We start from the raw sequence: 13415 nt of genomic DNA, 5'->3' as shown, positions 1-13415 counted from the left end.
GACAAGGTGTCAAACACTTGTGCCCACGTCCTCATCAACAGACATGTATTAAAGAGAAATGGAAACATATAAAAGGCCAATATCCTTTCTGGGTACACTGTCCAAAGAGCAATGTCTCAGTTTAACAACTGGCCATCTCGGTTCCCTGGGATTCATTCTTTGAGAACCTTAAAAACCACTCCTCTGTCCTCAAGAAGTGCTGCATATTTGTCCTATCTTTGGCTCAGGGATGGAGCACGTTCAAGTGAACTTTAATGTCTGCAAAGATTTGATTGTTTTTCTCCGGGTTCACTTGTCCAATCCAAAGAGGCCTGAGCTAAGTCCATCTTCCGTAAGATCTATTCCCTCCAGTGACAGCTCATTGAGCCTGCAATTAAAAGCCAAGTGAACAAGACTGTCCTCAGCTAAAAATTTCACCCACCCTTCACTGTTTTCTTAATCTCCTCTCCTGGCTAATTTCAACAGACTAACACCTCCCTCCACCAAGATACCCAACTATGTCATTTTGTCTCCCCAAAGAGAAAGTAAGTTCCATAAAAGAGGAGGCAACTACATAGTCACCTCTGAATTCCTAGCTTATAGTAATGTCAATAAATAGAACTATGATTATGGCTACTTTCCTTTAAAACCTTTCTGGTTATTTGAATGAGACTTTGGAAGAGAGGTGTTTGTGGTCCAGTATCTTGATCCACAGGACTCTGGAGGCCTTTCTCTGAATGGATGTTCACTGATTCATTCAAAACACATCTTCTCAATCAAGGACTAGCTGTGCTATTCTGCCAGGAGTTTGTGGTCACTCTCATGCCAGAACAGCTTTAAAATATATCCTTACTTTGGATTTGTTATTTTTCCCCTCTTCCAACAAAATTGACTTTCCTTAATTTCTTGCCTTGAGGAATATTTTTTTCCTATTTCACCATTTATTTAACCAGGATTTCAGGATGGGCTTGGCCGATAATATGATCAGCCATCCAACTCCCAGTGTGAGAGGCATGGGGCTCCCCTCCTGCACCCCTGTCAAGGCAACTCAAAATCAGTTCAGGAGCCAACCGGCACCCCAGGGCTTCTAAGGCTCGTGTATCTCCCAGAATCCCTGCTTTCTCGTTTGTCTTGGCTTCTGAGGATTTTCCCTCACTTTCTTGACAATTTGTTGTGCAGCTTGAAAGATGAAGAAGGAAGGTTTTATTTCTTAATCAGCATTTTAAGCAACTTGTGTAATAAAGGTTTTCACGAGTTTCTAGAAACCTCCAATGCCAAGACAGAAAACACACTAGATTTTTTCTAATTTTAGCTCTCATGTGCATTTTTAATTTGGTTTTGTTTTCTTAACTGTTAACAGATATTTTTTAATTAAAAAAAAATAAGGCCCCAAATAGGATAGAACATTGAAGGGGAAACAAAATTAAAGGGCAAAGACAGAAAAATGATAAGTACTCTACAAAGTTAATAGAATACATACTCTGTGGATCAGATCAGCAATTCTCAGTAACAGCTAATTGAAACATGACCATGATGTAAAATATCTCTCCTGTCAGGACATGGCCAACAGAAAATAGAATTAAAACAACAAACAAATATCCTAAGTCTGGGCAGGTATAGAAGTCTACTAGCTAAATGTGTCTTCTTCTGGAAAAGAGGGAGACTCACCAGCTCTTTTCAGTGGAGCCTGAGCCCAGGGGAGAACAGTGAAGTGAGCTCTGTAAGTACCCAATTAGCAAAGTGAGTGATGAATAAAGAGACGTGAGCTTTGATGACAGACATGATACTACTATTGATTTGTCCTGTAAAGTATGTCTTCACGTCCAGTGATCAATACTTTGGCGTCCTCAGGGGTTGAGATTATAGGAAAATGCACAGCCCGGGCCCAGACCTCCTCTTTGAGCTCGTGACACTGCACTTAGATGTCTCAAGGGCCCCTCCAACTCCACCTGGAAAGAGCTGACCTCACGGTGCTCCTCCCATAGCCGTCCTGCCCAGGGCCCCTGGTCAGAGGGTAAGGTCTCCCTGTGTCTCACAACTCAGGCCCATCACTCACAGATGTGAATGGACCCCTCTTTCAGGGCCCAGATATCCTCAGTCACCGAGTCCCACCACCCTCACCTGACCTACAAGGTACTCACTGGCACTCAGCACTGACTCTGTGCTGGAGACCACACTGCACACTGTGCACACGTTATCTCACTGGATCTCCACAGCAGTCCTGGGAGGTTGGTACATCACTGCTTCAATTGATTAGATAAATTGTTTCACTTCCTTGAGTGTGTCATCCAAAGTGACACGGCTACTGAGCCACAAACCTGGGACTGAAAACCACTTGAAAACTGAACACTGCTACACCTCGCAGCCACCCTACTCTGACTCATCACATCACCTCCTGCCAAGCCTTCTAAATGTTTCCAAGCATTCTACAAGACAAAAGTGAACTACTAGGACACCCCACTCCCCTACTTAAAATCTGTCAATGACGGTCCACTGCCCTTAGGTGGAACTCCCACCAGGCCTGAGCACAGCCGAATGACCCGGCATCCGCGTTCCCTGCGCAGCCGCGCCACCTCACCCACCACGTAGCTCTACACGTGCCGTGTCCAGGACAGGGATGCTGACTCCGTACAACCCAGGGCTTGTCTCATTCGAACAATCATTACCTTCTTCAGTGATCATCTTCTTCATTGCTGACTCTCAGAAAAATGTTTTCTCAGGATGAATCAATATCTTTTTCCTTACAATTTCCCGTCATTCATAATGAGCTCCCTCCAAAAGAGAGAAGACCTAATGCTCAGTCTCCTTATCTGTAAAGTGAGAATAACAAGGAAATATGTGAGATTTTAAGAGAAATAATATTCATGTGAGGCTGAGGGACAATTCCATCATACAGTAAGCACTCAATATGTGCTTACTTAATATTAATAAGAATATATTGCATTCCAGCAACCTTCAATCAATGTTTTATGACTTTGTCCAACAGACTACTGACAAACTGTTGGATGAACCCCTTTGAGCAGATCAGCAAAAGCGTACTGGGAGAGGAAAGCACGGACTCCATTTACAGCTGCAGCTACCCAGCACTACGGGGTGGGGGCAGTTTGCTCAAACTCTTAGATGTTGCTTGAGCATTTAGTTGTCATTATTGAATAAAGACAGGTGTTCTTTAGTCAAAGCTCCTGAAACATAAATCTTCAAAGATTGATGCAAATTAGGTTTCAAGTACAACACTCTCACTAGAAATTATTTTAAAATGATAGTCTTAACTCCTCTGCATATCAAAAGGGAATGTTCTTAATGTATCTGACTAAATACACCTTAAAGGGTTGTTTAAAAGGAATTAAGAAGAAGCCATCCTGAATAAGCTCTCAGTATCATCTGCACAAAGCCCCACCCAAGTGTCTCATTTCTCACTTCCACATAGGTGTTCAGATAGCTTAACTTGGGTCTTGGTTTCTTATAACACAGGGCGGGGAATAGTTGTGGATAGATTTATTTAGCAAATATAAACCTAGGGTATTTGCTGTGAAGGAATTCTAGAGATAAGAAGATTGATATATAGTCCCACCTATAAGAAACTCAGCCTTTCCATCTACAACAGCATTAAAACTAAAATGAGAGATACATTTAACAAAAATTTACAAGATTTGTACATTGAAAATTTGAAGTATCACCAAAATAAATTTTAAAAGATCTACTTATATGGAAGACATCCCATTTTCATGGAAATATAGACAATATTATTAAAAATGTTAAGACTCCTCAAAGTGATCTCCATATTCAGTGGAATCCCTATCAAAATTCCAGCTGACTTCTTTGTAAAAATTGGCAAACTGATCCCAAAATTCATATGGACGTGCAAGGGGCCCAGGACAGTCAAAACAACCTTGAAAAAGAAGAGCAGAGTTGGAGGACTCTCTTTAAAGTGTACTAAAAAGCTATAGTACACAAGTCAGTATGGTGCTGGCATAAGTTTGGATAAATAAACCAATGAGACACAATAAAAACCCATGGGGAAAAAACTTACATTTACAGACAGTTTTCCACAATGGTGCCAACAACACTCCATTGAAAGAATAGTCTATTCAACACATGGTGCAGGAACAGCTGGGTATCTGCAGGCAAAAGGATCAATCTGGAATCTGGACAGCCATATTTTATATAACAAATAAAAATTAATTCAAAATAGACCACAGACAGAAACGTAAAAACTAAACCTATAATCTTTCTAAAAGAAGACAGAGTATAAATTTTTGTGATCTTACCATAGGCTTTGGTTTCCTAGTTACAGTATGAAGAGCACAAGTGAAAGAAGGAAAAAGCAGATAAACGACTTCATCAAAATTAAAACCCTTTTCTTACAAAGGACATCATCAAGAAAGTGAAATGACAGGGGAAATGGGTATCTCAAGTGATAGAGTGTGTGCTTAGCAAGAAAAATAAAATAAATCAATACATCTAATTACCTCCCCTGTAAAGAAATTGTTTTAATGTTTAAAAATCTATAGTGAAAGGACAATGTGCAGAATAGGAGAAAAATTTTGCAAAGCATGTATCTAATAAGAGAGTAGTACCCAGGATATATAACAAATGCTTAGAACTGAACAAAACAAAAAAATAGACCCAATTTTTAAATTTACCACGAATTTAAATAGATATACAAATGGCCAATACGCATTTGAAAAGATGCTCAGCATCACTAACCAAATCAAAATCAAAATAAGACCTCATTTTACACCCACTATTCTGGTTATAATCAAAACATGGACAATAAGAAGTGTCAGTCAGGAGGCAGAGAAACCTCATATGTAGCCAGGGGAAAGGGACAATGGTGCAGCTTCTTTGGAGAAGTCTGGTATTTCCTCAAAAGCTTAGAGTTATATGACTCAGCAATTAAACTCCTATATATACAGTCATCCCTCAGTATCCTTGGGGGGTTGGTTTAAGGAATCCCCCACCCGGGATACCATAATCCAAGGATGCTCGAGTCCCTTTACAATCAGCCATCTAGATCCATGTAGTGGAAACTACAGATATGGCGGGCCAACTGTACAGCCAAAAGAATGAAAACATATTCTCACAAAAACTTTCACATCAATATTCATAGCAGTATCATTCAGAGTAGCCAAGAGTTACTAACAATATCCATCCATCAATGAACGGATAAACAAAATTACCAAGAATAGGCCCACAAACTTTTGGTCATTGAAACTTTGACAATGAGGTGAGAACATACAATGGAGTAAAGGCAGCCTCTTCAGCAAATGGTGTAGGGAAAACTGAACAGCTGCATCTTAATCATTGAAGTTGGACTACTCCCTCACAACATACACAAAAATGAATTCAAAATGTGTTAAAGACTTAAACATGTAGACAAGACACTATAAACCTCTTAGAAGCAACCATAGGCAAAACATCTGACATATAACTCAGCAATGTTTTCCTAGAGCAGTCTACTCAAGCAATAGAAATACAAGCAAAAATATACAAGTGGGATCTAATTAAACTTACAAGCTTTTGCACAGCTAAGGAAACAGTAAGCAAAACTAAAAGACAACCAACCTATGGAATGGGAGAAAATATTTGCAATAAATGAACTGACAAGGGCTTAATTTTCAAAATATGTAAATAGCTTTTACACGTAATAAGAAAGAAAAACAAACAATTCAATTCAAAAATGGGCAGAAGTCCTAAAGAAACATTTCTCCAATGAAGACATACAAATGGCCAATAGGCACATGAAAAAATGCTCAATATCATTATCAGAGAAATGCAAATCAAAACTGCAATAAAGTATCAACTCTCACCAGTCAGAATAGCCATCATTCAGACATTCACAGACACTAAATGCTGGAGAGGCTGTGGAGAATTGGGAACCCTCCTACACTGTGGTGGGAATGCAGTTTGGTGGAGCCAATTGTGGAAAACTGTATAGAGGTTCCTCAAAAGAAAAAAATTGACCTCCCATATGACCCAGCAATCCCACTCATGGGTATATATCCAAAAGGATCCATAATTCAAAAAGAAGCACCCCAATGTTCACAGCAGCACTATTTGCAATAGCAAGACATGGAAACAACATAAATGTCCAGTGACAGATGACTGGATAAAGAGGTTGTAGCTTATTTGTCCAACAGACTACTATTCAGCCATAAAATAAGAATAAAATAATGCCATTTGCGGCAACATGAATGGACCTGGAGAATGTCATTCTAAGTGAAGTATACCAGAAAGAGAAAAGAAAATACCATATGAGATCGCTCACATGTGGAATCAAAACAACAACAACAACAACAACAACAAAAAAACAAAGAAACAAAAAGATAAACTTATCTACAGAACTGAAACAGACACAGGGACATAGAAACCAAACTATGGTTACCAGAGGGGAGAGGGTGTGGGAAGCAATAAATTGGGAGTTCAAGATTTGCAGATGCTGAGTATGTAAAGAATAAACAGCAAGTTTATACTCTATAGCACAGGAGAATATATTTAATATCTTATAGTAACTTATGTTTAAAAAGAGTATGAAAATGAATACAGGTTTGTTCCTATTTAACTGAAGTATTGTGCTCTACACAAGAAACTGACACAACATTATAAACTGACTAGACTTCAATGAAAATATTTTTAAATAGACAAAAAAAGAAAAAAAAAGAAAAAGTATATTATCAAACAAAAAGAATAACGTACTGATTCAGGCTACAATATGGATGAAAGTTGAAACATTATGCTAAAATAAGCCAGACAAAAAAGGCCAAATACTGCCCTTTAAAGTGAACTGTATCTAAGCGTTTATTGTACTACTCATGTAAATTTTCCGGAGGTTTGAAATCTATCAATATCAAAATAAAATGTATTATTCATTAAAAACATAAAACACTTTCTCACAGGAGGGCTTTAATTATTAAATGCAAAAATGCATGTTAAGCTCTTGGAACAACACTTTGCACGTCCACACACAATCACTACTGTCACTGCCACTCAGAGGGTGGTGCCAGCGCTGATGAGAGCTGCCTCCACTTGCTCCCCTGCAGACAATAGTGAGGGCCTGAGCTCTGACAGGCAGGGTGAGTGTGAACCTGGGTCAGACACAGCCAAGTCCCAGACTCTGCATTACCCAACTTTCTTATACAAACTGCAACATGTAATGTAATCACGCTACAGGGATGTATCTTACAACTCAGTGAATACAGCCAATGTTTTACAGTAACAATAATTGGAGCATCTATTGTACACGTGAAACTTATATCATATTTTAAAACAGCTATATCTTTAGAAAAAATTAAAAAATAATTTAAAAATGTTATCACTTTAATATTCAATTCGGTTTTTAAGTAACTACTAAACAGCTTAGAATGTATAAAAGCATTTAAGTGTGCTGTATGTTTACATATTTATTTACATTCAGCTTCCTGCTAAAAGAGAATTTAAACAATTTTTTTAAACACAGCTTAACAAGCATAACAACAAAAAGGCAAAACTGAGAGTGAAGAGAAAATGGAGATTCAATACTTAAACAAAACCATGGGAAGATAAATTCATAAAAATGGATTCCATGAAGTCAGGGCAAGTGTTAAAGGCCGACTAGAAATTCAGCTGTAAGATTCTTGGCAGCTAAAGCAAAAACAAAAAGATGATGGGGCGCATGGTAGAGTGTGTGCTTAGCGTGCACGGGGTCCTGGGTTTAAGCCCCAGGGCCTCCACTAACAGATAAATACATCTAATTACCTACCCCCCCAAAAGAGCCCCAAAGAAAAGATAAAGAGAAATTTTGTCCCCAAAAAACCCTGATATTAAGTTTGGATTAAATACTTAAAAATATAAAAAGAAAAATAGAAAAGATAAGTGACACTGTGAAGGAAAAGCCCAGCTGGGCTAACAAGCTAAGTCACATATCCAAGTGTGATAAGTGTCGGTTTACTGATCTACGTTTTTCTGGGCTACCTGGTAAACCTGAAGTTTAGAGTCAGTTTACTGGGCTAACAAGCTAACTCGTAATTCCAAGGTCAACAATTGTCAGTAACGTGATCTGTTCCAAATTGATAAACCTCAGTGTACTTATTCCTTGCTTTTTCTTGTTTGCGCCTTATTGGCTAATAGCCCCATACTTGTAATTAACCCTATAAAACCTCATGTGCAGGTCTTGTTGGTGCTCAGAGCTCTGGAGCAGAGAAGCCCCTCTGAGGCCACCGGCGTAATAAATCTCAGTACTCACACCCTCTGATTGGTGCTTGTTTCTTGGCTGGCCCTTTGTTTCCCTAACAACACAAGCGATAATGCCCGTGAGATAAATCTGCGGTGGCTGCTGGCAGGTCCCCATGTCTCACGTGGGAATATCTGAAACATCCTTCTCACCACTCAGAGTCATCCTCAGCCCACCCCACACCTCCCGCTGTTAAATGCAGGAGCACAGGCAGGGCCCGGCCTTTGCTCTCTCTGTGTCATCACAGTGAGACAGGATGGAAGGGAGCAGAGCACAGCCATTCTAGGAAGGCCACAGCAATTAACATCAAAATGGTGAAGGATTCAACCCCAATAGGCCTTGAGGCTCAGGATGAAGAGATTTAACTTCTAGCAGATCTTCAGCTTCATTAAACACCCATTGTAATAGTAACATGGTGAATAACATGCCCCAGGCACAATGGCAGTCCCAAGGCTAGCCACAAAAGGTCACAGTGTGGGAAATGGCCAACTCCCTGGGAATCCCAGCCCCTTGCCCTAAGGCTAGTCCTTCTACTTATTAGCATATGAAACCACCAAGCCCAAGAAAACTAGCAACACAGCACCACCTCGCGGTCATCACTCTCTCTCCCTCTTCGGAGAAGGCCCTCACTCTGTCTGTGAAGTGTGTACACACTTTTAATCTGAGCATCAAACCCCCACACCTCGTGACGTTTCTCTTGCCTTTCAATGTATCTCTCTGAATAAATCTACCTTTACTCAACACTGGCTTGCTGTTGAATTCTTTACTGCACGAAGCCAAGGAACAAAATCTGGTTGGGCATATCCCAGGGCCTCAACCAAAACATGGGTCACAGCACTTCTCATGCCTCCCGTTTTTTTCTTCTTGTGTCAACAGTACTGGGTTGTGAAGGGAACTCTGAGGCCCCAGCTAAGGGACAGAAGCAGCCTCCAGAACTTCAATTGGTGGGTAGCCTCTCCCCCAGCAAGGGCGTTGGGTTCTTCCCGGTTCTCTGTGTTTCTCTGTTGTGCTGACTCACCAGCCAGAGAGCGTTCTCCCTAGGCCTGTCTCCACAAAACCCTTCTCTCCAAAATACAAGCAGATCAAGTCACAATCCTCTTGTTCATCCAGGAAATGTTCAGCCCACTTTTTCACTCCCCAATAAATACCTAACTGTCCTCCCTCCCATCCCACCACTTCTTTCTTTGTGAGAAATCTGCACTCTCCACGCACCATCCTGAACGCAGGTGCCTTGCTGGCTGGGACTGAGATGCTTCTTTCTCACACACCCTGTGTCCTTTCACTTTCCCCTTGTTACCTTAAAAAAGCCTTTCCTGAGTCACCCACCCCCCTGATTCTGAACTTCACAAAATGCTGAGGTTGCAGTCACTGTGTGCATACCTCCCAGGTGTTGGCTGGGATTCCTTCCCAAGATCTTCATTAAGGAGCTGCAACAAGAAGTTTAAAGAGGCTATTCCTTCATCTTAGCGGAGGAGCCTGGAAAAAACCTAAATGGCTTTGTAGAGAGAGTTAACCAGGGACAGAGATGTCGCAGGTCCTAGTCAAAACTGTCATGAGGCAAAATGTTCTTCATAGGCTCAGAGTGGCTTCTGAACGCGGAGTCGGCAGGGAGGAGATGACAGGCAGTGAGTGGTGTAATTGACACAGATTATGCTCCCCCAGCAGGGGAAGAATTGGTATTTTTCTAGTTTTCCAAACAATTTCTTACTACCTTTTTCTCTTATTGTGACATACCATTTCCTACGAATTAAGCATATCAATATCAGTTATTTGAGCCATTTGGGGGAAGCTACATGATGCCATTCACAGGGCTGGGGCATGACAGCCACACCAGTCTAGGTTGAAAGACCAGTGGGGATATTTCCAAGGTATTAACAGGCATGCAGCAAACTCCCCAGCTTCAATGACCTCATCTCAAAGGTGGGGCCAATAAAACTACCAAGCAAAGTGCGTGATGATTATGGCCGACACCTGTTTACTAGGTAAGTGCCAGTGACAGCTGCCGCTTAATGGGGAATGAGTACGATGATCAATGAAGCCCTGTCTACCTGGCAACACGCGCCCTGCCTTCCTGCCTTGGTGCAGCAGCAGAGTTTGTTTAGCTGAGATGAACGCCCCAAGAGCAGCCCCGACGAGAAAGCTCTCAGCTCTGCACGGTGAGACGTGTTCCTTTCCTTCTCAGAGCTGATCACAGTTTGCAGTCATCTGTTTTTATGTTTATCCCTTTTCTAACTGCCTCTGCTCCGGAGTTTTTGCTCAAGCAGCGCAGGGCCTGGTGTGTCTTGCGGCCTGCCAGATATTCTGGGCTGGGAAACAGCCGAACCCACATCTAGCTTTGGTGCTGAACGGAGAGGGCAGAAGGCCCAGGGTCCCATGCTGAATCGAGACCCCTGCATCCAAAATTCTGGTCTGACTTTGGGCAAATTACCCAGTCTTCTTTACCTTGAGATTCCTCATCTGTCCATGAAAATAACTGCCCATGGCACACAGAGTTACAAAGATTAAAGGAAATCACCAAATTCACAACCTATTCAAAGGGCTACCAGTGCATCCTCAACCGACATATGCTGCCTTTACTGCTCTGACGCATGCTAAGCGGGGTGGCCCCACACAGTGAACACTGCTAAGTGCCAGTGTGTTAAGTGCTTCATGTGTGCTATAATACTCTTTAGAACTTACAACATTCCCAGGAAGAAACGAATATTATCATGCCCGTTTCACAGATTCTCCAACAGGTTAAGAGAGTTTACATTCTAGTCCAAGACCCTATGGTGAGGAAATGGCGATTTTAACCGGAATCTGGGCCCAGGCCTTGGCTCCAACTCTCTCCCATCCACCTGACCACTTGCCTATGAATTCCACCTGTCCAATACACAAGTTTGCAGCCGGCCAGCTTTTAAATGCAATGTGTGCCAACGTATGTCATTGTTGGTTAATTACCATAATCTGTTCTCAGAAACCACTACAGTAAAGACAGGTGGACTTAAGGAATTCTGACTTGCGTTCTCCTGTAATGTTCAGAAACCCTTCCCTATACCACCAAATCCAAATGTATGCTTCCTCCATGTTTATGTTTTCACATGCCTTATTAATTAGAAGGTACCTGCAGTAATTCCATCTCGGTTGCTTTCCAAGTTTGCAGATTATCCATAATCAGTCTGTGAACGAAAATACTACAATGTGAATGAAAATGCTGCAACCATGTGTGTAAACAAAGAATACTGAAACCAAGTCATTAAAGGCTGCCGCCACCACCCAGCTAGGACAGGCCTGCAGCCCATCCGATGCAGCAACTCACCATGGTGCCTTCTGAGCAGACTCAGAAAAAGAAAGGACAGGCTACTGGCCCTAGATAGCTAGGTGCTTGTCTAAAAAATGGATTCAATGAGTCTAAATATTTGCTTCCTCCCGTATATACAAAAGCACTACATTCTTGAACTTGAGATACCTCGCTTTCTTTAGATAACAAGCAATCTTTTATTGTTCCAACAACCTGGTCCTTGTTGTAAAGCTCCTATATAACCTCGCTCTTCCTCAACCACTTGGGAGCAGTCCCTCAGAGAGATCTGAGAGGCTGTCATCCCGGCTCGAATCCTCCCGCCAAATAAAACATAAGTCTTAACTTTTAGGCTGCACATGTATTTCAGTCAACAGTTTTGGACACCATGAAGGGACCAACAGCAGACTTCTCTCCACCTCAACTCTCCGAGTAACCGGAGCTTTGTTACCAGCAGTGGCCCTTTGTGCCCATCGGCCTCCTCGGGGAGTCCAGATGAATATGGGTGAGTCTCTCCTGTTTCTTGGATCTCACATATTGGTTGATGATCCTGAGTTTTATCTGGCAGTGTTTCCAGGTACGTGGCCCTCCAGTTGAAAGAAACTGGGGTGAATTACCAACCCAAAGGAGACATACTGGGTGGGGTCTGGTTGAAAGATAACAGGAAATACCCACCTTGAGGAGACGTCCGAAGTGTGTCCGGTGGAAACATATGAGGAAAATACTCACCTAGTGGAGACGTCCCGAGTGGGACGTCCCAAGTTGAAAGACACTGGGTTCAGGACTGAGTGGTTAGGTATGAGTCTGGTCTAATGTTTTCCTCAATTTGGTTACCTCCATTTAATTTTTCAGTATAGAATTAAAACTCTTATTAGGAACCTTTCAACTCCAAAAATGAGGCCCTCCTCCTGCCTGGTAACAGATTTCTCGGGTGTCAGAGAATCTTCCAGGAGTGGTAGAAGGAAAGACTTAATGCCACAGAGTTGTCCCTGCAGGAAATCTTACTAGCAAATTTATTCTGAGAACCCGACCTTACAATGGGGAAAAGAACTTTCCAAAAAAATAAAAAACAGAAAAAAAAAATAAGAAATGACACATTGCCATCCTCCAACTGTTACCCCAGACAGGTTTATGTACATACAAAATTTACAACATTAATTGGTAATAAGAAAAAAAAAACTCACTCTGAAAGTAACTAAACAGGCCTGATAAAAACATTTTTTGGAATTCTGAACTTATAATACCAAAATCCCCTTTATGGGGAACTTGGATTTCTCTTCCTGTGTCCTTGAAATATAAATGTTTTATCTTTCTCTGGGTGTTTTAAGTGTGTGTATGTATGCGTATATATGTGTACTTTTTTTTTTAAAGGAAACCTTGGACTCTGCCATACAAAAGGTTCAAGTATTTTGTACATATGGTGGCCATGCAAATAAATTGGATTGTAAGCAATTCTTTGATTGTACAAATTTTCAGATATTTTGCCATCTTAAACTCTGCTTCATCAGCCTGGACCACAAAGGCCTTTAGCTTTTGGACAGTAAGCCTTTGAATTTTATTTAGGCAACACCCCCACTCTCATGTGGAAGAGCCTCTTCAACTTATTGGTTTAATATCACTATATATGTATATATAAAAATTGACGGCCATATTATGGATCCTTTAATTTGGAAAAACCTTTAAATTGGTGAAAGTTTAAAGAGATATCATTATAAACAGCTGTTTTATTGGTACCTATTAAAATCAAGTTTAAAGGTAGAAAAATATATCTAATGTGTAACCTAAGAACTTAGTTAAAAAAATAAAACTGGTTTGAAAAGCTACATTTGTGTTTTTCATTTCATATAAATGTTTCTAGATATGCTAATAAAAACTTAGAATAATTAATGTTAATTAGTTCGAATAACTGGAAAAAGGATTGTAAAAATGTGAAAAAAAAAAGATAAGTGG

At 40.9% G+C, this 13415-nt stretch overlaps 1 protein-coding gene across 1 annotated transcript in view; it reads right to left on the bottom strand.

Moving 5' to 3' along the window:
• LOC140688385 (trafficking protein particle complex subunit 9-like) overlaps positions 1 to 13415 on the bottom strand; it is a 488572-nt gene that overhangs the window by 147183 nt on the left and 327974 nt on the right. Inside the window, exons 17-18 of the mRNA XM_072947071.1 lie at positions 4010 to 4097; positions 2646 to 2789 (exon numbers count right to left, since the gene is read on the bottom strand). The gene's annotated coding sequence lies outside the window, so the exon portion shown is untranslated. The remainder of the gene's footprint in view (positions 1 to 2645; positions 2790 to 4009; positions 4098 to 13415) is intronic.

This window comes from Vicugna pacos, chromosome 22, assembly GCF_048564905.1.
Source record: "Vicugna pacos chromosome 22, VicPac4, whole genome shotgun sequence".
Classification (NCBI taxonomy): domain Eukaryota; kingdom Metazoa; phylum Chordata; class Mammalia; order Artiodactyla; family Camelidae; genus Vicugna; species Vicugna pacos.
This window is presented reverse-complemented; position numbering and strand designations above follow the sequence as displayed.